Raw genomic sequence first — 24,541 nt, forward strand, 5'->3', positions numbered from 1 at the left:
GTGGGGGAGCGCCTCTGCAAGGGCCGTCGATGCCGGAGGCTTTTGCGGCGGCACACGCCCTCATGGGCCTGCCCACGCCTCTGTTCCCCCCCGTCGGCTGAGGGCTCCGGGACCGGCGTCCTGGGGTAAACCTGCGCTGGGTTGCCCCGGTGGGTGGAGGAGACGGGAGTCCAGATCTCCCCCCAGATGGTCAAGGAGGGTCGAGAGTGCGGGCTCCCCTCCTGGCTCCGACTTGGAGTCGTCGAGTGCCTCGACACCGTGGCACCGAGGGCGGTCGAGAGGCAAACGTGCAAGGCAGCGCCGATCCACTTCTGCCTCATGCGGGGATCACAGCTCCGGTTCCGATGCCTCGGTGCGGCGCTTCACTTCGCACCGATCCCAGACTCCGGTGCGTAGCCTGGAGTGGTCACCATCTCCGACGCGGGAGAAGGTCGCTGCACCACTTGCCTTGGCACCGCTTGCCTTGGCGTCACCTGCAAGGGCGCCGACCGTCTCGGCACTGCAGAGTAGACCACGCTCTTGCTCAGTCTCGAGGAGTCGTAGGCGGCACCGTTCCCAGGGTGGGAAACGGCACCGGAAAAGATCGAGGCGCAGGGGGAGTTCTACATCCCACTCCTCCAGCAGCTCGCCTCCCCGACGACATCGGAGACGTCGGCATCGGCGCTCCTCATCGTCCTCTAGGGGCCGTTCAACAACCCAGGGCCACAAACGACAATCTAGTGGCTCCGGATCTCATGCACGCCAGCTTCTGCAAGCACCGATGCAAGCAACAGCGTGGCCCCAAGACCCCTGGCAGTAGCCGTACTGGGGGCCGTGGGGCACTCAGATGGGCCAGGGCACTGCGTCCATCCACTCTTCGATGGCCCAGCCAGCACCCCCACCTCCGGCCCAACCGGACCAGAGTCACCCCTCTGAGGAGGGTTCCGACCCCGAGGAGGGTCCCTCCACGGGTTCCCTCCCACAGTCGTCGTCGTCGTCCTCCCCAGATGAGGCAGCGGCTAGGGACCGTAAGGCCCCCCTCTTTGACTTCAGGGCCTACCAGGACCTGCTAAAGCGGGTGGCGGACAATCTCGGCATGGACCTCAAAGAGATGTCCGAGGAGGAGGACCCTCTTTGAGTCATCTGGCTTCACAGGGCCATTGCGGGTTGCCCTCTTGGTGCACGAGAGGGTTATGAAACTCACCAAGGCCCTCTGGCAGACTCCCTCTTCCGTGGCTCCTACCTCCAAAGCCGCGGAGAGAAAATATTATGTCCCTAAAGAGGGGTTTGATTTTTTTTGTATACCCACCCTGCCCCGGGTACACTAGTTATTGATGCTGTCAACCAGCGCGACCAACGAGGTGGTCAGGGCAGCACCCCTAAAGATAAAGATTGTAAGAAGCTGGACCTTTTTGGACGCAAGGTTTACTCGACTGCAGCTACGTGTCGCCAACCACCAGGCGCTCCTGGAGAGGTACAACCTTAACTTGTGATCCTTACTGCAAAGGTTCCAGTTGGCGCTGCCACCAGATGAGGCCGTGGACTTTGCCATTGTGACCCAGGAAGGAGCGGCAGTGGCAAATGCGGCATTACAATCAGCCAGCGATGCGGCAAATACCGCCAGCAGGGTGATGGCTTCGGCCATCGTCATGCATCGCTGCTTCTGGCTGCAATCTTCAGGATTATCCCAGGAGGTCCAGCAAGCAATACAGGACCTTCCGTTTGAAGGGGAAGGGCTCGTCTCTTAAAAGACGGATGAGAAGCTCCATGCCCTAAAGGATTCCCGGGCCACCCTTAGGTCCCCAGGGCTCTACACCCCCCAGGTCGCGAGGCGTCAATCTTGGCCTCAGGCCCAGAGGCAACCACCGCCGCCTCCCAGCCAAGCCCCAGACCTGCTCAACCCAGGAGGGGTCAGGATCGCTTCAGGGTGCCCAATCGCCGTGACCGCTAGGGGTCTTTGGCGGGGCCCCAGCACGGCCCAAGCAAAGGTAACAATAGGAATAAACGTTTTTGATGGTGCGCACGAGGGTGGCACTCCTTCATTGCCCCTGGATCTCTCTCGACCCTTTACCCACAGGCTTCGGCCCTATTATGCCGAATGGGAATCGATATCCTCGGATTGTTGAGTCCTCAGCGTAGTCCTCAGGGGCTATGCCCTTCAGCTCATGGCCTTCCCCCTCGGACTCTCCCCCTATTCAGTCCCTCTTCAGGGACCCCGCTCACGAGCAGCTGCTCGTACAGGAGGTCAACTCCCTTCTCTCGCTCGGAGTGGTAGAAGTTCCTCTACAGGAACGGGGGAGGGGATTTTATTCACGATACTTCCTAATCCCCAAGGCCAAGGGGGGTCTGAGGCCCATATTAGACCTTCCTCATCTGAACAGATTCATCAGACGCATCAGGTTTCGCATGGTTTCCCTAGCCTCCATCATTCCCACCCTAGATCGAGGGGTCTGGTATGCTGCCCTCGACCTCAGAGATGCATACTTTCATATCTCTATCCTCCCCAGTCACAGAAGGTTCCTCAGGTTCCTGGTAGCGGGCTCCCACTACCAATTTTCGGCCCTGCCATTTGGCCTCTCGTCGGCCCCCAGGGTTTTTATGAAGTGTATGGCCATGGTAGCGGCTTATCTCCGCCGCAGTGGGGTCCAGATCTTTCCATACCTGGACGACTGGCTGATCCGGGGCAGGTCCAGGGCCCATGTGAGGAACAGCCTAGCACTCATCTGTGCGACATGCACCAGACTGGGGCTGCTCATCAACGAGCAGAAGTCCACGCTCACCCCGGTGTAGTGCATAGACTTCATAGGGGCCACCCTGGATGCCACCCAGGCCAGAGCCTTCCTCCCACGTCCTCGATTCGAGACCATGGCTGCCATAATAGCTGATCTACACAGGTCCCCCACGACAACAGCCAGGGACTGCCTCCAGCTGTTGGGACACATGGCAGCATGTACGTATGTGGTGAGGCTGGCTCGCCTCAAGCTCAGGCCTCTCCAAGGGTGGTTGGCCTCGGTATATGTACCAGTGAGGCATTCGTTGAACAGGGTGGTCACTGTTCCCACCCCGGTACTGTCCTCCCTAGATTGGTGGAAGGACCCGGGGGAAGTTCTGAGGGGCGTCCCCTTCAGAAACTTAACCCCATCAGTAACACTGATGACGGACGCCTCAGATGTGGGATTGGGGGGCCCACATCACCAGCGACATGAGCACCCAGGAGCTCTGGTCGGCAGACGAGAGGCGTCTTCATGTCAACGTCAGGGATCTCAGAGCAGTCCGCTTGGCTTGCAAGGTCTTCCTCAGATTTCTGAGGGGCAGAATGGTTCAGGTCCTTACGGACAATACAGCAGCCATGTTCTACATGAACAGGCGGCGGGGGGCGCGCTCCTCGGCCTTGTGCCAGGTGGCTGTCCGCCTTTGGGACTTAGCAGTGAGGCACGACTTTCATATATCAGCCTCTCACCTCCCGGGGGTCATGAACGACGAGGCGGATCGCCTCACCAGGTCATTCTTACCCCGCCACGACTGGTCATACACCCGGAAGTGGTGACCTCGGTTTTCTAAAGGTGGGGGTTTCCCAACTGGACCTGTTCGCATCGTCCTGGAACAGGAAGTGCCCGAGGTTCTGCTCCCTCTGGGGTCACGAGCCAGGCTCCCTCTCTGACGCGTTCCTTCTAGACTGGACGGGGACCCTCATGTATGCATTTCCCCCCATTCCGCTCCTGCCCAAGTCCTCTTGAAAATCAAGAGGGACAGAGCGGATGTCATACTGATTGCACCTGCTTGGCCGAGGCAGCACTGGCACAGCATGCTGCTCAACCTGTCTATCGACATGCCGATCCCACTCCCAAGGCGCTACGGCCTGCTCTCACAGGACCAGGGTCGCATGCTGCACCCGGACCTGGACTCCCTCCATTTGACGGCATGGAGACTCTGTGGCTGATGGAGAGAGAGAGCCTGCTCGGCACAGGTCCAGCAAATTCTGCTGGGCAGCAGAAAACCTTCCACTCAGGTTGTGTATCGGGCCAAGTGGAAACGGTTTACCTGTTGGGCGGAGTCCCGGGGTATCCCACCGAGCGGTTCGCCCATGCAGGCGATCTTGGAGTACCTGCTCCATCTAAAGCTCCAGGGTCTAGCACTAGCCTCCCTGAAAGTGCACCTGGCAGCTATTTCGGCCTTCCATCAGCCAATGGAAGGACGATCCCTGTTCTCCCACCCCATGTCAGTCAGGTTCCTCAAGGGGGTGGAGAGGCTGTTTCCGCAGGTCTGTGACCCGGTGCCTCCCTGGGATTTGAACCTGGTCCTCACCATGCTGACAGGACCCCCCTTCGAGCCCTTGGCTACATGCCCGTTGCTCGTCCTCTCCTGGAAGGTAGCCTTCCTGGTGGCTGTTACATCGGCTAGGAGGGTCTCCGAGATAAGAGCTTTGACCTCGGACCCCCCCCACACGGTCTTTTACAAAGATAAGGTCCGACTGAGACCCCACCCGGCTTTCCTGCCTAAGGTGGTGTCTCAGTTTCATTATAACCAGGATATCTTCCTCCCCATGTTTTTTCCTAAACCACACGGTTCGGAGGAGGAGCGGAGATGTCACTGCCTGGATGTCAGACGAGCCCTGGCCTTCTACATCGAGCGGACCAGGCCGTTCCGGAAGTCAACACAGCTGTTCATGGCAGTGACGGATTGGATGAAAGGCTCACCTGTCTCCACCCAGTGCATCTCCACTTGGATCACTGCCTGTATCAGGACCTGCTACGAGCGGGCGAAGGTGCCGCTTCCGGGAGCTGTGACAGCACACTCAACCAGAGCCCAGGCCTCATCCGCGGCCTTCCTGGAGAGGGTAACCCTGCAGGACATCTGTAGAGCAGCGACCTGGTCGTCGGTCCACACCTTCACGTCCCACTATGCCATCGTACAACAGGTGAGAGAGGACGCGGGCTTCGGCAAAGCCGTACTGGCAAGGGTGGCTCAACACTGACTCCTACCCACCTCCAAGGTAATCACCTATATTGGAATGGATATGAGCAATCACTCGAAGAGAGAAAACAGGGTTACTTACCAGTAACTGTTGTTCTTCGAGATGTGTTGCTAATATCCATTCCAAACCCACCCTCCGTCCCCACTGTCGTAGTCGGCAGAAAGAAGGGACTGAGGGTCCGTGGGGTCGGTAGCGCCTTATATACTGCGCCATGAGCGCGGCACTCCAGGGGTCGCCTGAGCCGACCCTACAGGGCTGCTAAGGGAAAAAAGTTCCGGGAATCTGTGCACGGAGCGCGCACACACCCTATATTGGAATGGATATGAGCAACATATCTCGAAGAACAACAGTTACTGGTAAGTAACCCTGTTTTTTCCAAAGTCTACTCTTTTGAAATAAAAAAATAATTGTTGATAACCTTGAATCAAGTGATCATAAATTGATTCAGTTTAAATTAAATAGAAGGATAATTAAAACTAGGTTATTTCCTAGAACCAGCTTTTCTATGATGTTCTCACTAAAACCAAGTCTAAAACTGCATTGTCTCTTATTGATTCAGTAACTATTTGATGAAGAAAACTGAAGTCTATCATATTCAAGAATAACTGGACCCTATAATTATTGGTAGATTGTAGAATAAATGCTATGTGAGAAGCTAGTCTCCCATTATGACACAATTTCCATTCCATTTATCTCTCTATCCATATTCAAGTCCAATCCTAGGGTTCTAAAGCAGACCCCCAATACTATTCCAATAGAACCTCTTTTCTAATCATGCCCCAAAGTGATTTTGACCCAAACAGCTTCTGTTTTATCCATACCATCACTTCTTATTTCTTTACAGTTCACTGCACCATTGATGTACAACATTACGTCATCACCTTTACCTTTATTTCAATCTATCCCAAACAGTGCATAGCCTTCAATACCTGTATTCCAGTCATGAGTTCCAGTTTGACCTCCTGCCTGAGTAGTTTCAGTTCCTTCATTTTATTGCCTAGTCTCCTTGCATTCATGTGCAACTTCAGCTGTTTTCCTTGGACTTCACGCAGTTTTTTGGCTGTATTAGTTATAGTCCTTTTACTAACTATATCACGAATCTGACTGCTACTGCAATAGGTGTTCATACTTTTTCTCCCTGCTGTCCATAATGTTACCTTCTGACCCTACCTTCATTTAGCAGATTTTCCTCAAACCCACACCTACAAACTCACACAGAAACTCTACTATTAGTTGCAAGCTTTTTGCTGCAATTGTACAGGTGGGTTTTGTAATGGTTTTGGAACAGGAATGAAACTCCAGCATGTTTCATATAGACTTCCAATCAGCTATCCGATAAGAACAAATTTGGTCACTAATGACTCGGGCAGAATGAGTCAAATTGGCAACCTAAAAGTAAAAGTTTCTGTATACTAATCCTAGTTCCTGGAGTCATCTAGTTCCTCCTTTTCTGAGCTGTCTGAAAAATGTGCACTTTCTAGAAAGACCTAAATTTCCTTTTTTTTTTTTTGGTCGTCTTCTGAGCATTGGTAGAAGTATTCTCTGAGATGGATTCCTGAAACATTCAGAGCTATTCCTGTGCTATTTTGTCTAAAAAGTTCTTGGGAAACTATTCAGAGGATATATGTTTGTAGCTGAGCTTCAGTCATGGGAGAATTCCTCTGTTTGGCTATAGGAATTCTGCAATAGGCAAGAAATTATAACTTGCAGAAACACTCGAACATTAGCACTGCGAAATTGAGTCTTGTTTCTTAATAGAGCTGGTCAACTAATAAAAATAGACTCTCGTGGCAGAATTGTTAGCAGAAACAGTGGAATTTAAGAAAATATTAGAGAATGAAAAGTGAAAATTTTGAATTAATAAATGTCACTATTTGTACCATAAACCTCATTATAAGTGTTATGCTCATCCAGTCAGAAAGCAGAAACATACTATGTAACCTATGAATTGGTGCTGGGTGGCAAATAAATGTCTTCAATAATAATGTTGCTGAAAACTAGCAGTTCAAACATAAAATACTTACAATGTACTATTTACAAATGATCTACAGACCACGAATTTCTCATTAAAACTCTTCATTAGAATATTTGAATAACAAATGTATTTGAGAAAGATGTAACATATTCCAGACAATGTGCAAACAGAAAAAGAGGTAGCATTCATCAGATAAATTCTTCAATCCAAATTCTTCATCCAGCTCTAGTTAAAATGTTTTAGGATCTAATCCTATGGGAGTTTAGTATAGGTCTATCGAGATATTGTAAACCATGGAGAATTTATTTGGTTACTAATATTTGCCCATAATATGCAATTGATATTCTTTGTTTAATAACTTAAATTAATTTAGAACATTGTAGTAGTAATAGCAGTTGCTGCTGCTGTTTTACTTGCATTTCAATAGTGTCTAGAGGTCCTGTCTGAAATCAGGGCACTGTACAAATATATGTACAAATACAAAGTAAGGGATGATGCCTACTCTGCAGAGTTTACAATCTAAACAGACAGAACAGACAATGGGTGGAAGGAAAAAATACTATTATTCTCATTTTACAGATGGGGAACTGAGTCATAGATAGACTGAGCCAGATAATGATAGCAAACCACACTCCACTTTTAGTCCCCTTGACTCCAGTGGGACTATTTGTGGATTAAAGCATTATTCAATATGACCAGGAGGATCACAATATGTGTTCAGATATTTTTCTGTAGATATTCTCTAATACTCATGTAAATTTTGCTGCTTTCATGAACATTCCTATCTATAAACCTATTTGGAATAATAATTGTAGAAAATGAATGTAAAAGAAGCACAAACACAAAGCAAATTCACTTAAAATTCTGTGAAGTGTGTTTTTTTTGTTTGTTTTTTTTGTACAGTTGCCCAGTCTTCCCACAACTTGCTTCTTTAAAACACTGTAAGACCATATCCAAAATTACAAGATAGCTGTGAATATGCAGTGGTCACAATTTAAAGGTTAGCATTTATCCAGAGTTATTACCCAATAGCATCTAAGATACCACCCTTTCTACCTATATTTAGGGGAGTATTTTTCTGAGTTCTGCATAGAAGGAAATGCTGTGGTATCTCAGACATAGCTGCAGGGAACCATTGTTTTTTTAAATTTAATGGCAGTCCTTGCATTATAATGTGAAGAAATCATTCATTTAAAAAAAAAAATTAGATCTACCCTTCAAAAGACTGTCAGGAAATATCATCATGTCCTATTGAACTGGCTAGGATCTCCTTCTTGAAAAAAGTTTTTGGAACCATAAATTACATATTAGCAATAAACCCTACCACCAGGGAATTCTCCTGATTGGATGGATGGGTCTCAGTGCATGAGCAGGTCATCAGAAATCAATTCTAATCCTTTCTTTACTGTAGTATGGATTTAGCTGTTTGTTGCTGGCTGGTTCCACATCTGGACTGCTCAAATTCATTGTGCCAAATCCTGCACACTTTACTCATGTGAGTCGACATGTTATGAATTTAATGATTTATCGATTTATAAAAGCATGTTCTTGGTTGATGGTTGGAAAATTTGTAAGCCTTAAGCAGGAACTATCCTGTATAGTGTAGTGCCGTGTGCAAAAATCTATGGTACTGTGTGTACTGCACTGAAGTCCCAGGTGCAGACTCAGCATGCTGAGCGCACAAAGCAAGGTTACCTGATTGGTTTGACTATTATAAAAGACTTTTTGGATAACTCATACAAGGTGTTGTCCTCCGAGGTGGCAGCCCATGTTTTCCCAACACTGCAGATCAAGAGGCCTTACCTGTTTTCTGTGTTCCTGTCATCTGTTCCTGCCATCCGTTCCTGTCATTTGTCCTGTGTGGTCCCGATCCTGTGTCCACCCACCAAACCCCATGTGGTATTCCTCTCTGCAAATATCCCCGAGGGTGAGAGTCACAGACCTTAATCATCATTGTCTTTACTTTCCCTTTCCAGAGACCCTGTGTGGTTTTGGGTCCCTAGGCTTTAGGCCCATTTGGTATCTGGTTTGTGTTTTCCTTCTTAATAAACTGCTGTTTGTTTTATCTTATTGGCTTGTGGTTCCCTAATGCGAGTCCGAGGAAGATAGATGTTGCTAGGGAGGAACCCATGAGGGTCCTTCAATAAATATTGGACCTGTTGCCATCGAATTCAGAAGGATTAGGCCCACTGGCTCTGGGAGCGTGGTGGGGCCCGCTTTCTTATTTCCGATCTCCTCCTGCCTGTCCGGTAACTGCCTGACCTCAACTGGATGACTCCTATGAGCAAACTTTGGCCCATTGTCAATGTGAAAACAAATAACTAACTCCAGATCTGGACTCAAGTTTGTGGTGTTTGATTCATGGTGTCTTGTTCTAGCTGCCAAACATAGATTGTCAGCCTAACTGGGACTAAAGTTATCTGAAACACATTTATCTTGTTGCAATGCCAACAACCAGATAATCCAAAAAACTGTTGCAATATGGCTTGTTCCAGAAAATGTGTTTGCAAAAATATTCTGTATCATACAAAGGCCAAAGATCATATGACTTCTGTTCTGGGCTCAATTTCAAATCATGTTGACTGTCACCAGAAGGTTAGATTGCTGAAGAAAGCAGTGGGGGGTTATAACTTGTAATCATATGTGTTATGCATCTTGCTCAAATGAGTCATGTGGCACACCTCATTTTCTGTTGTGTGTGATATAACTATTATCTTGTGGTAGAAAACAGCTGAATGTCAGATGTGTGACATGCCTGCTGTTTAACTGGCATGCAAGCCAAATGCCACAAAATTCTGCACTGTGGCCTTGATCCCTCAAAGCACTTTAAGTATGCAAGTAATCCCATTGACTCTTCTAGACTATTCACCTGCTTCAACGCTTGGCTGAATGAGGACCCATCAGTATCTCCTGTGTCCTCTGGATGCCCAAAGATGGTTTCTATAGGGGAGTGCCTAACAGTGAGTTTTTTCTCAAGAGACCTGAATCTGAATGTCAAAACTCAGGTGTGAATTGAGGGCATATTACAGCCCAAAAGCATCCTAGTGGTGAAAAATTTAACAATTTTTTGTTTCATTGGTTTAAAAAAAAAATGTGGCATTTTATATGTAAAGGTATTCATTGAATGTTAACATAAAATATTAAAAGTAATCCCATTTAAACCAAGCAGCTTCGCTTTTGCACAGATGATGATCTCTTGTGGGCTAACAAACTTTGTAAAATTGTTTCCTTCCTACTAGACAGGAATTTACCAAAGAGGTAAGTTGTTTGTGCCTGAATGACTATTTACAGTGACCTACAGAGCTAGTATATTCTAGGCTCCTAACTGGAGAATCAAATATTCTAGTTAAGAAAATTGATGGAGCAGGATGGATTATAAAATGGCTATGAACCTGAAGCATTGAAAATTAGCTTAATCTGGAGCTATCTACCATCATTTAAAATAGTTTGGTAGTTAAAGGTCTGCAATTGTTCATTTTCTGTACACATACTTGGTCAACTAACTAAGCCAATCATCAGTTTAAGCAACTAGGTAACTTGCTATTCTGGAGTTTAAGCGAAGCTGTTCCCCCAGCAGACAACAAACACCAAAGTGGGAAATTGAAATAAAAACATTGGTTTAGTAATACTGAACAAGGAGTCTGTTAGGAGGCTGTAGAGAAGAAAAGGACCCCTATGATCCCAAAGGTATGGTAACCTGAATGCCTGAAAGGTGGAGAACTAGAGAGTGCCAGCGCAGAAAAAAGGAGGAGGTGTTACTGAGCTTGGAGCCTGACAGACAAGTCCAGAAAAGTATGTATGTGCAAACAGCCCTGATAAGTGCATTCTGTGGGAAAGAGATGGGAGTTGTCTCTCAGCATCAGGAGGAGACGTGGCTCCATGGTTGCCCTTTACCAGCTGAAATAGGCAAAACCCATTTCTGTCCCAGTGAAAAGAGCCCAGCTGACCCGAAACACCCAGTGTCACAGAAGGGCTGTCTGAGATTTCATACATGAAATATACATAAAATATCAGACTTTTGGGGTGACCAGAATGGGTTAATTTTTCCTTTTAGCTATTTCAGAACAAATTGCTCCAAATTCTGAACCCACTCTACACACCATGCAACCCTACTGGCTTTATTAGGGTTGCACAAGACATATTTCAGTGCAGAATTTGCCCTACTGAGTCCAATTTCCAAAATTACCATTTTGGATGACTTGCATACATCCTGGATCCAGTGTAAATCACATCCAAAAATACATCAAATAATACCACATCATTGAGGGCCCCATACATGGAGGAACAGTTTGGATACTGGACGACTGCATGAGCAGATTAAAAGGTGCTTGGCAATTTATAGGAAATAAGGCAAAGCTTTATTTGTTTTGCCCAATGGGAAAATGGTAACCCTACCTGTTAGCTGAAGGGGAAACAGTTCAGATTCTATAGTGATGGGAGCTATAGGAAAAACCCAGGATGATAGGGAAGAGGAATATGGGACGGGAAGGAGGAGAAATAGGTGACAAAAATTACAGCAGCACAAAAATTCCAGTACTGGTTCTGAAGGTTGGTTTTTTTTTTTTTTTTTTTTTTTTTTTTTTTTTTTTTTAAAAAACCTAAATCTTTTAGCTAAGAACAAAGAAAATCAGTCAGCTTAAATACAGATGGTTATCCCTCTAGGTACATAGGACATGTTTTAGTGTAATTTATTACTAAAGAGTTAAGGATGTTTTATTTGACAGAAAACAGACAGAATAAAAGAATTAACATCATAAGTGAGAGAAACATGCTCCCTCTTAATAAGGGTCCCACTGGTATCAGGCTACTGCACTTTGGCTGTCAACTCCATAGACGTGCAGTATACTCCCCCTCACCCCTGTTTCTAGCATGCCCTTGGCTAAATAACACAGAAAATGCTTGGCTCACAAAAACTACTTACGATGAATGAGGAAATAGAGCAGGCTTTTTGTACTTTCTTGTAATGTGGTTCCAACATCCTGTCCTTCAACTGACCTTAAAAGCCTCGGGTTTTAGTGTTCTGCTATCTTCCTGGCAAAGAACTCAGTATGAAGAATGGCCAGGTGATTTTTTTTTTTTTTTTTTTGCCATCATATTACACCTGCTTAAGCCAAAAATCTTAATTGGACAAACAGAGTAATTTCAAATGACTTTTCATTATGGTATCTTTACTTTTCTACCATTTAATCAGTCTCTTCAGACCACAGTAATTTTGCTTGTGTGTCAGTTCAATGCATAATTCTATTTTTCCATGAGAAACAGATGGTTTATCATTATCAGCCAGTAACCATGGGGTTTGGGGTTTGGGGTTTGGGTTTTTTTCTTTTGTTTCAGTGAATAGAAAGATTTTTCAGGTTCACAGATTCTTCGAGATGTGACTTGGTTTCAGAAAGCTAATCTGAAGAAATAATATATTTTTCTTTGTAGAACCGAAGGTCCAACTCAAATCTAAGGGTGGTTTTTTCCCCATTGACTTCAATCAGAGTAGGATGGGGGTGAGAGAGAGAATTATTTTAGTATTTAAAGTTAGACACCGAGATGAAAGGGAGAGGAGGGGTAGGTGTGAGGATGCAGGTGTTAAAGGTGCCTGTGTAGCACTGCAGATCCAAAGGCTGCTTCAGTGGAAGAGGCTTGGACCAAAGTGTAATGATTTGTGAAAGTGTGGATGGAACTCTAGGTTGCTATCTTACAAGCATCCTGCATAGGTCCTTCTTGAAGAGATGCTACTGAGTCTCCTTGTGCTCTATTGGAATGGGTCCTCACTGTCTGTCTGGGGGGAGAGATGTGCCAACTGATTGCGAAGGAGAGCACAGTCAGAAATCCATGTAGAGATTCTCTGAACAGATATAGCTTGTGTCTCTGCTCACTCTGCTATAGCAACAAATACTCAAAGTGATTTCCTAACAGTTTTGTTCTTTTGCAGATAGAACACCAATGCTTGTCTGACACAGAGAGAATGTCTTCTCTCCTTGCTGGAGGCATGAGACTTTGGGAAGAATACTGGTAAGTGAATTGATTTGTTTATGTGGAACTCAGAAATTAGCTCTGGGATGAATTTTGGTTGGAGGTGAAAGGATACATTTTATTTATGAAATGTAGTGTATAGCAGGTTGGCCATGAGGGGTCCCAGCTCACCCACCCTGTGGCTGACATAATAGTGACTAGGAAGGTGACCTTCATGGATAGGTGGAACGTTGAGCACATGGTCAACAATTCAAATGGTGACCTGGTGAATGTGGAAAGTATGAAACTGAGGTTGCACTGCAACATTGGCTTCATTATTAGTAGAGAACTCTTAGTCAAACCCTTAGAAATCTGATTGATACTAAGTGAGTAAAAATAGAAGAGCCATCTATTGAAGGGTGGCATGCACTAATTGCTGCTCGGTGGACTCACAGCAAGCTAATAGATAGACTTGACATCTTGAGAGTGAGGAGGTAGTCTAAGGCTATGGCTGCACTGACGGTGGCAAAGTCGCCACCATCAGATTGATTTCTTTGGATCGACTGAGTGGTCAGTGAAGGCCCGCTCAGTCAATCCAGAAATCGACATATTAAGACCACCTTCACAAGTGGCGTAGTGCTGCGTCGACGGGAACGTGGTTGCCAACTGAGCTTCTAGATGGGGATTTGCCTGTTAGAAGCTAATCTTCACATATGGGAAGATGTAGCCATTTTGTCTCATCTGTGCTGTTACCACTAAGAAGACTTTCATAAAGAGCCTGGATGCTGTTGCCAGACTCAAGCAGTGGAAGAAGTGAAGCAAGAAACTCAACAGTGTAGCCAAAGTGGATGATATCTGTAACAGGTCTCCAGTTGTGGGCACAGAATGCTAGATGGCCACCAAAGTAGACTTCAGAAATAGGTAGGGATGGCATAATTGTTAGGGTGCAACTCCCAAGTGTCCCTTCAAATGTACTCTGTAACTGGTGGATGAAGTTTGGTAGCTGTCACTGGGGTGGATAAGGCTGCATACTTTGGTCTTTGCACCCTTTGACACTGGTGTGGCAGTCTGTATGGTTGTTGGTGGTAAACAGGCTGTGGAAGAGGCCTTGGCTTATATACCTGTTTATGGTGCTTCCTTTTCGGGGCTAGAGCATAGATGTCCAGGAAAGGGAGGGTTGTCCTGAGGTCTTTTAACAAATGCAAAGGCTCATCCATTTTCTTGTTAGAGAGAGGTTTTATCAAAGGGCAAATCCTCGGTGAAGTTCTGAACCTCCCTGGGGAGCTCTGAAGAGTGAAATCTTGACTGACTGCATTACCATTGCAGTTGCTATAGATCCTGATGCAGTATTGGCTGCATACCTGGTCAATTTTACAATGCTATACAAAGGATTCAGTGAAGAAAGCTTATGTATATAATATCATAATTGTGCCTTAGTTGTTAAGGCTCTGAATCATCAAGACTCCTAAATATGTGCCCAGGTTTAAGCACAAGAGTTTGTCTACTCATGTCTTTAAAGGTAGGCACATGCTTAGGGTACCTTGGGGATTTGAAGCCATACAGAGCAAAAGTTTGAGGCAAAAATTACTGGTCAGCTAGGAGGGAAGTTGTTTGTCATTCACACTCTTTCAACAACTGGATTGTGTTTGGCAATCCAAGAGTGAAATCAACAAATACAGTACACATAACAGATCTCATATGTATTTTCTAAATATATATATTAATACCAAACATGAATTCTGATTTAAATCAATTAAGGGGGCCTATGAAAGGGCTTGCAAATCCTTGAGGGTGCAGAAGTTTTCATGGTGGCCCTGATGATGTAAGTTGTTTTTCCTGCTTTTTTTTCTGAAGTGCCTTTAGGCGTTTCATAGGCTGTAAATATTTGTGAAACGTAAGATTGCTTGCAAAACCATCCATTCTCAGCTTGTTTGTGATTCCAATGTCTGACAGATAGTCTTTATTTTCTTTAGCAGTGTCTCTTCTTTCACAAGCCCCACCAGCAGTGTTCCAAAATTTCATAATGTTTTTCCTAATGTTTATTTAAGGTTTATGAGAATCAATGCAAACCTTATGTTTTAGGGGGGGGCATGTGACACTATTCTCTTCTTTTAACAAAACCATCAAAATTTTAAATTTAAACACACTACCATAGCTATTGATTTATTTAAGGCTGTGTTATTCTCTATATTTTTTAACAGTTGTTCTATTCCGATGAATGTTTGAGAAATCTAAAGCCATGTCAAAAACTCAAAAAAGAAAAATATCTCTGTCTAGTCACAGTGCAAGCAGTGAAATGTGAGCTCCCTCATTCATGTAACCCTGACCTGGAAAGATGACCAGCTCTAGGGGTTGGAGATAATTTAATTTCCATGCATGTCAAATTCTGTTTTGCTTATTCAGAGAAGCAACAAAGAAGTGTCAAATTCTGCAAAATAAGGTATTCTGGTTTGGTGATGCAGAATGACTCCTCTTTGGGGCCGAGCTTAAACCACCAATTTTAATTCTCTGGGCCTGAAACCAGATTGTGAAGTTTAAAAAAAAAAAAAATCTTTCCCTGTAAACTGTTCCATTCCAACATAATGGTTTTTATTTTATATTCATGAAAGAATCAGCCAAGGGAACTTTGATGGTTGGGAGACAGGGTTACAATTCAAACATTTGGATTTCCTATTTCATAGTTCTCAGCACAAAGGAAATGGTTAAAAACATTAATCTGGAGCTCTGACATTTTATAACTGGAATTCAAGATGAGACTAAAACAAACAAACAAGCTACTTGGATTTCCTCATTTTCCTCAAGGCACAAATCATTTTATCACATGGGGCTTTAAAAAAATTCCTTTAGTTCCAGGGATGGGCAAACCTTGTGAAATTCAAGGTGTTATGAACCTCTCAAAGTAATTTTTCAGCTCATGAGGTGCACATTTCCCCCTGTAATTCAAATTCTTTATTTCCCCCTACCAGTTCCCCTACTTCTTTAATTTAAACCTACATTGTTGGGTTTGTCCCTGACAAGTGACCTGAGTTGCTTTTTCTTTTAATAGTTTTCTAACTAAGTGGAAGTCTGTTCAATGTTTTAGAAGTAGAAGCCTCCCCCCAAAAAATCACGTCCTGAGTACATTAAAATCTTTACAGATATGTTTGCAAGTAATTAACTTTCCCACAGTAGTCACAATATTTTCTTATACAAATGTGGGGCTCAACCCTGCAAGTTACGGAGCTCTTTGGCCTGGATCCAGCAAGGCAAGGGTACTACTCATATGCTTAAAGCTTTTAATGGTGGCCTTTGTACAGTATATGTATTGAGTTTGTTTCTTCATTCCTATTTTTCTTTTATCCCTCTCTGCTCCATCTTTGATCCTGGGGTAGATTGTCCACTCACTTTGATGGAGCTATGGCAATTTACACTAGCTAAGGATTTGACCCCATGTATTTATCTGAATGTTTTTTCTTCTGGTGCCGCCCTTAAACGTGCATGCTAAGTGTAATACAAACCAGTAAGTTTCAAATCCATGATTTCAAGTGGATCCCAAATTAGGCAAAAAAGTTTAACCATCCCTACACACACATAATTTTGCTTCAGGCTGACTTGAGAGATGCCATCAAATTGAAAATCACTTTTCCATCTGGAAATTTTGTCCTTACTATTGTTATTAAGTAACTGACAGAAATTAAAGTATGAAGAATATTATTCTTTTTATTTATCTTGTCTGTAGAAAGTTTCAGAGTTTTGCCAGTGGTGAAACTAAAGAGGCACTAAACAGGAATGTGCACATTCTTGATGTTTGGATCTGTTAGCAGTAGCTACAGTCTTGGAGTAAAATTCTGGCCCCGTTGAAGTCAATGGCAAACTCTTGTTGACGTTAATGGCACCAACATCTCATCCCTGGAGTCTATAATTTCACCTGCAACAGTGCTCAATGTTATTCAAAGGAATTCACTGTTTAGGTAAGGAAATATGCTGCAGTAAAGAGGAGATTTTAAGATTCAAGGACTTCATGTTCTTCATTAGATGGGAATTTTATGTCTTTTAGTAATAGTCATTTCAGAAGAACCATAGGTCTTTATTCTATTTCTACTAATGTAGCATAGAGTATATACATTATGCAAGCTATAAAACTGATCCTTCAGTGCCATCTCAGGCCAAATTCTGTTTTAAATTATTCCAGTGCAAGCCCACTTAAGTTAGCAAGAATGCCCCAGAGAAGCTAAACAGAATTTGGTCCAATGTTTGCAAGGTATGAAGAAAGTCACTTCTAGTTGAGACAAGATTAACAGTTCCTACTGGGCTGGTCAGAGGAAGTCTCCTGTTTGCCTCACGTGGTAGAAATGCTGTATAAAATCCGTGAAGATCCTGGTAAAAAGAAGGGCTGCAATAGCATACAGGATGCACAAATACTGAATCTACCCACAGGTCTGTCTGGAGGGGCTCCACAAATTGGGCAAGTCAGCTATAATTTCTGATCACCAGTTGGCTTGTATAATGTATGTGGGAGCTGTATAAACATTACACAGTGCTTCTCTGTGTTGTTTTTTATATCATCATAGTTGTGGGAGAGCCAAATACAGATTTATGCAGTCATTCTATCTTTCCTACTTTTATTTTGTAAAGAAAGCCAGCAGGAAATGTAAACTGCTCCTACCTGGCTGTGGAATTATTTAGAAGGAAATGCATTTAGAAATGACACTCAAAATAATTTATAAATGAATATTTCATATTCTTCCGATATGAAGATCTATTATCTATAATCCATCCCTAGAGGTATGCTTAGGTGCTTATAAACAAATTATGAAAGACAGGTTCCTGCCCCAAAGGTTTTACAATCAAAGAACCATATTTTCCCACCCTTACTAATACTGAGTAGTAGCATTTCATGCAAGCAATTCCACTGAATTCAGTAGCTACTTACATATTTAATTCTAAAAGTAATTAATATTCATTGTGAGTAATGGTGGTAGAATCTAGTCCTAAATTAGACAAAGAGTACTAATGGGTCAAAGAAAGGGAGGGGAGGCAGAGTAATGAAAAAATGAGGTTTGCAGTAAAAATTCTTACAGTATGCTTTTGTTATATACTTGTCTCTTGTGGCTTCCTTTTTCCTTTATCAATAGAGGTTCATGATTTTGTGGCTGTGTTTGGGTTGGTTTTTTTTGTTTTTTTAAATGTTATTACTGAATTAATGGTTTGCAGGAACAACATAAGGTCTTGAGTCAGCAAGGTGCTTCAAGATCAATTGGATGTCTTACATGCTTTTCCTTTGCTGAACTGGGGCAGTAAGATTAGCCTAGCAGAGTAGAGTCCAGCTTTGTAAGCCTTACTGAAAGAAATTAATCTGGAGGTAGGATTTGGAGGAGAAGATTGAGGTTACATAATCCTAACAGAAGCTGAACTGGATAGTTTTGTAATATAATCTTGTAAAAAAGGTTTGGAGGTTTCTTCCTCCATTTATGACTTCATTATAGGCCAAGGGTCTGATCTAAAATTCATTGAAGTAAGTGAGAAATAGGATTTCAATGGGTTTTGGATTGAGCACCAAATCCATTAGTCATGCTATGCCTGGAACTCCCATTCAAGTCCATGGGACTTTTGCTAGTGAGGAACTGCTGGATTGGATTCTTTGAGATTGTTTGTTAGTTATGACCCTAACTACCTTTGAAGTATTTTTCTTTTTAAATAGAACAAGCAAGCTCACCAGTCACGTTTTTCTGAGGCTATCGAGCTCTTTTTCTAATTGGATCCTGTGTATTGTGTTTAGCTATGTGGGGATTCTTTTGAATGAAGGAAATTAAATTAATTCAATTGCCTGGAATATAATATACACTCATAGGCTGGCCAGAAGTGACTTTATTAGTGTATATGACTTTTTTTTATCAGTATACATAAATTCATAAATGGCAAAAGCCCATGCAAGACAATATTAGAGCTTCCATATCATACAAGTGTTTACTTTTCCACTGTATTTGCTATTTTGTGATAAATGCAACAATATTATAAGGGGTCTATGACTGACCTTGATATTTTGCTTATTAGTTTGAAACATGCATGGGGGGCAAGTAAGTGAACACAAGAATTGGATTATCAGGTTTACTATGTTAAGGATTTGTTGTATTCGTATGAGGCCTATTGTAATTTATGCTAAAGGCTGGGTTTTAGCTGAAATAGTACAGACTAGAAGGTCTTAATTTTCAACCTTCATTCAAAGAAGGTAAACAAGAGACCACAAAAGGGACAATATACTGCAAGATTCTGTAAGAGGGGAGTTGGGGGGACGGGTTGCAGTTAGGTTGCTAGGCAATAGGTAAGTAGTTAGACTACACTGATGCATAGGAATTGTTAGGAAATGACTAAGAAAGGATTGATGCAAATGGTTAATTATGGACACCCAAAATGCCACAGATGGAACAGAGGCAGGCATGGACCTTATGATGATTGGGGTACTAGAACAAATATGAATATACATCCATGACATCTGCATAATGTGGAGTATAAGACTCCATGCCTGCTTCTCTTTTCTCGGTGTCTCTCGGGCTCTGAACTGGTGTCAGTTTGATCTGGGACCTTCTGAGTTTCTCCACTGACTAATGTTTCACCCTTGTATTTTCCTCTTCTAATAATGTTAAGTATGAAATGTGTTTCTTAGCCTGGCCCTATTGGGTGCATGGGTTGGTTATTTGGATAGATTTACACTGTTTAATGATTATAGGTAGTTCAATGATTTGGTTTATTTAGAAGGTTATTGTTGAATCTGTACTGTTCTATCACTAATCACTTCAATCTCAAAGAGAAAGAAAGGAGTTTAAGGGAAACTTGTATGGGGAAAGAACCTGTGATTGATTATTCAGAATAAACATTACAAGTGTGGCAGATAAGTTCCCTTACTTGTAAGGGCTACAAGAGAATCTTTCAGTTTAATAATCAGATGATCTGAAAGGAAGTCCAACCTTAAAAGTGACGTTTCTATTTTCCATGTCTACAAAGGGCTGGATAGCGAGTGTTTCACTGCTCTATGAACTTTAACTCAATGACAAATAGATCACTGTGTTATGTTCAGATAATGCTGTTACCCATGGTCGTACAAGTTCTTTTTCTAATTATGCAAGAATACTTTTAGTTCTGGAAGAAAACTCTGTGGTGTTAGGTCTTCTATTACAACTTCTTTGGGAAGCTATGGCCAGCAGCAATGGAGTTGGGTCTCTGTCTTAATATACCTAATTAGAATAAATTATTGAGGCAGAGTTGCTCCCTGAGAATTAGGTATTACTCATTGAAGGAGAGTTCTTCCTGTGTACTGTCTGATCTCTTCTGTTCCAGGACTGATGGATATGTGTAAATACAACAGGTTAATCAGAGGGGCAACAACTGTGTGAATTGGTTTTAGATTTGGGCAGAAATCTGAGCATCACTTGGACCCATTATGGATATTTGACTTAATCCTAAATACCTAGGTAAATACAATAGGTTGCCTTTTTCAGCTGGTTATAACTTCATCAAACTTTTGAGCTGAAAATGTTCAGGCATGGTCTGTGCCTGAGAGTGAATTTTTTGAAAGTTTGAGCAAAAATGGATCAGCCTTATCTGAAAAAGGGAGGGGAGGGGAAATATTTGCTATTATAAATATATACACACACAATATTTGCCTGGTCTTTATGTTCTATTACCTCAGCTGTTTGCGGTAGAAGCCTGACATTTAGATGATATACATACAAAGGACATTTTTCCAGACATTCTGAGTTACTATTGAGCAAAAACATTTCAAATGCTGAAACAATATTTATTGGGTTTACTTTATTTTTCCCCCCACTCTAGAACAGCTAAAAAAAAAAGTCTGGCTGGGATTTTCCATTAGCTTTCCTAAATAATTCAGCTGAGATGAAGCAGGGACAGTATCAGACTCGAAGGAGAATTTTCACAAATTTCTAAGCATGTGAAAACAGGGGTTTAAGATTAAAGTTGTGTCATAACCTGTTGTATAGTTTTTGTTATCATTTTGAGGAGCACTATTTTCACTTTTTTGTGGGTGTTAAGAAACATATGGTTTTGTTTTCTCCTCGCATAGGAGTGACTTCCCTCTGCATTGTTTAAATGAACAGTGCCCTAGGCTGCCATTAACACATGAACTGGTGATAGTTATTCAATCCTTTGCCTTTAGTAGGGCAAGCAAGGTGTCATAAACTAGAACAATTCATGATCAGATATGAGCATAATAAGCTTAGTGGAGTGGCTAGTTGATGCAGCAAAAAAAAACCCCAAAAAACAAACAAACAAACAAAAAAAACCCCTCTCTTAACAAACTGATTTCTCTGAGACTTTATTTTCCTCTGTATTGTCAGGCTTCATAGGTTATAAGGCAAGAAAGAAAAGGTTTTTATATAAACATGGAATCAAACAGAAATGTCACAGCATGTACTACTGCACAGCAACACCCTGGAAACTGGATATAAATTTTTGACTCCTCAGAGGCCAGTCTTCCCCCATCAGCACCCTTCTGTTAGCAAGCAGCTGTTTTGATAGTTTCTCACAAGCCATATGAATGTGGGGGAGGGAGAGTGAATTTTATTTCCAACAGAAAGTACTGCATTCCATTTTTCTTGGTATAATTCTCCCCCCCCCCATTTTTCCCCTTCTGGTTCAGCTAAGAGCACACTTGGATGAAGGCAGGGCTGTTGTATATCATGGAAAGCATATTTTAAAGCTTATTTAATTAAGGTTAGTGACAAATACAAAAAACAAATCAAAACAACCACATGCACAGAAGTTATGACCAGGGGATCCTAGTTTTCCATGATAAAAAACCCAAAATTCTCCAATTAAAAACACACACAAATCCGTGTTTTTCCACGATTAAAATGAAACACTGAACTTTAGTTTCCCTGGCCACAATATACATAGGTATCAGCTGACCACAGTGGCGAGGCTTGTATAGTCCCACTTGGGTGGCAGCCACAACCACTATCAGCCCTGGGCAGCTCGTGGTTCAGTTAATATGGAGAGCCAGGTAATGGAGGCTCCAATAAACGAGTTCTACTATATGGTTTTTATTTTTTCACAAAATGTAGAAACTAAAGATTTTCTGTAAAAGTTCAAATTCCACATTTTTTCGTGGCAAATGTATTGTTACTTTTCAGTTCTGAGCATAAAACCAGCTGCTTCATTGTCTCCGTTCCTATGGCCACTGCCTGCTTTTTGAGGTTTTTAAAAAAAGATCTTGCAACACTCTCTGAAAGAAGATTCCACCATCTCAAAGGTTGCGAGAAGTATGTAGCCTTCTTCAATGGGATCAGGTCCAATATTATATTAATTCTAAATTGAAATGTGGGAGGTCTTAATGGTGTACTACTTTCTTTTACTTCATGGGGGCAACATTTCTCATGGCAACTGGCAGCTTTAAAAAAAAACCTCAGACCTTTTACTAAAATACTGCTGATCTACATCTATGGTAACTGCACCCATGTGTAATACAATTGGACGTATATAGCTTGTCATCTTGGGGAACTTATAGGTATATTGAGATGAGGAGCGCAATATGCCTTTTTCAAAGCTCTAGCTACACCTGAACTAGAGAGCACACAAGCGCATAATCCAGCCGTACTTGCTAATGCCTGCAGGATAATGTCAGTGTTATGTATGAGTGGAGTCCTGCGGACTGTACTGTATAATCATTAAACAGGCACAGTAAGTATGATTTTGTTTTATTGTTCAGAGCACTGAACATATGGTTAGCAGAATAACCATCCTTTGTAGCAGCAAAATAGAATCTTTGCTCTTGCAATTTATGTTGCGTTTTTTCTTTCAGTATCTGTTCTGATGCTTTTTAGGCAGAATTGATATTGTCTCATCATGCAGCTTTTTTCTAGAGATAAATTTCTCATAAAAAAATGACTCACATTTTCTTTTTGTGCAATGTGTTCCAGTCATAAAATGCTGGGATATTTTCATCCAAAACCTTACACTTTTTACTATGGTCCAAGGACTGCAAGCTAATACTAGGTAGTTACTTTATTGGCCTTTTGCTAATCCTTAGGGAAGAAGTAACTGTTGTGTTTCATATCAAGATTAGATGAATGTTGAAATTAACAGCGTGGGATCTCTCTGATTAAATTTAAATTAATTAAATTTGAGGGAAAAATAAAATTGATGTTTCTATAAACTCAGAAGAATGCTAGTAAATACATTGGGCTAAAATCTGCTCTTATTTACAGCAGTGCAAATCCAAAATAACCATTCTATTCAGTGAAATTACTTAGGACAGTTAAATGGGTTGGCAGAAGAGTCCGTATAAATAGCAGACTTGATGATAATAGCCCTGCGGAATTCAAGTGCTCCATACTTACCCTTGTTATAATATTGCAACACCTTTTCGAATGCTTTATTATGTTCACCATTTCAAAGGGTCATGGGCAGGACAATAAGCATGAACACAGATTCAGTGCTGGTGCCAGTACAGAGACTGAGGGGAAGTGGCTTACACCTCCCCCATTCAGGGTTTGCTGAAGGTCAGTGCAGCTAGGGCAGCCCTGAGAATGGAGTGAAGACAGATTGCAGAATCTGGCTTCTTTTCATACTAAATAGGCTGATCACAGGCTGAATTCATAGGAGCTCCTCTTGCACTTGAAGCAATTTTTCTTTCATAGGTATTGGCTCTGATATTTTACGCAATCTTTGATTATGGTAGAGCATCCACTACTCCTTCTTAACTGCCCCCTCTCCACACCCTGCCATTATGAATTCCTCTGTGAATTAGTCATCTGGATTCTTATATATATATTGTACATTTTTTTTAAATACTCTTCCTTATTTTAGCATTTATGTCGCCCCTCAAAAAAACTAGGCATCTATAGTATATTGCAGTGCTGTTATCATGTTATCATTGTATTTCGTTTCATAGAAGAAAGTGCACATTAACAAAGCAAAACTGTTTTAAATTGTTATTTTAAAGGAGCCTGACGGACTCAGCTAAACACTTGAAAATATATGACATTTTTATTGGAGGGAATACCTGTGGCAACTGGTCAGCTGACCTGTATAGTAAGGAGAAAAGTTACCTGCACATGTCCTCTATGGGCATGAGGAAACCTCCCCTTCTGATACAAAGGGACACATCTAACAGATTAAAGGATGTTCCTGAACTCTTCCCTTTGTGATTCCAGGTCCAGTAAGGTCTGTTGGTAGCTGCCACTCTCTCATTGCTTTTTGGAAACGGTTGAAGATCTGAAGTTTAACTTGGCAAACAAGGAATTAACCCCATTAAGTTGAATACGTAGTTTATATTTCCTAGCCCCCAAATACTCATCTTGGGCTGGAATGGAGGAGTCCAAATAGTGTTGAGCTCAAACAAAATTCATGAGAGTAAGTGGATAGCCAAACTGACTGCTACATGAAAATCCACCTTACAAGAATTTCAACTGAAATATGAGAGATTTTTTTATTCTAGTAAAGATTTTTAGTCCGATTATAAAAAGAAATGAACAAGGAGCTATAAGGTGGCAATACAAAGCCACTGAGATTTGGTCAACTACACAACCACATTGGTCATTTTGTTTAAATTTGCAGTACCAAGTTACAACTGGGAAATGAATAAGTGCAATTGAAGCTGGTGTTCATGATTAAATTAAAACCTGATAAGTGTCACATGCTCTTTTCCTTTTGGATGATGACCCAATTAGTTT

The 24,541-nt window shown here is 42.5% G+C and overlaps 1 long non-coding RNA gene across 1 annotated transcript in view; it reads left to right on the forward strand.

Moving 5' to 3' along the window:
* LOC137166497 (uncharacterized) overlaps positions 1–24,541 on the forward strand; it is a 67,865-nt gene that overhangs the window by 40,609 nt on the left and 2,715 nt on the right. The window contains exon 2 of the long non-coding RNA XR_010923714.1: positions 12,853–12,932. This is a non-coding gene — a long non-coding RNA (uncharacterized lncRNA). The remainder of the gene's footprint in view (positions 1–12,852; positions 12,933–24,541) is intronic.

This window comes from Emydura macquarii, unplaced genomic scaffold (genome assembly GCF_026122565.2).
Source record: "Emydura macquarii macquarii isolate MOO-44397 ecotype Brisbane River unplaced genomic scaffold, CSIRO-AGI_Emac_v2 contig_2863, whole genome shotgun sequence".
NCBI classification, from domain to species: Eukaryota; Metazoa; Chordata; order Testudines; family Chelidae; genus Emydura; species Emydura macquarii.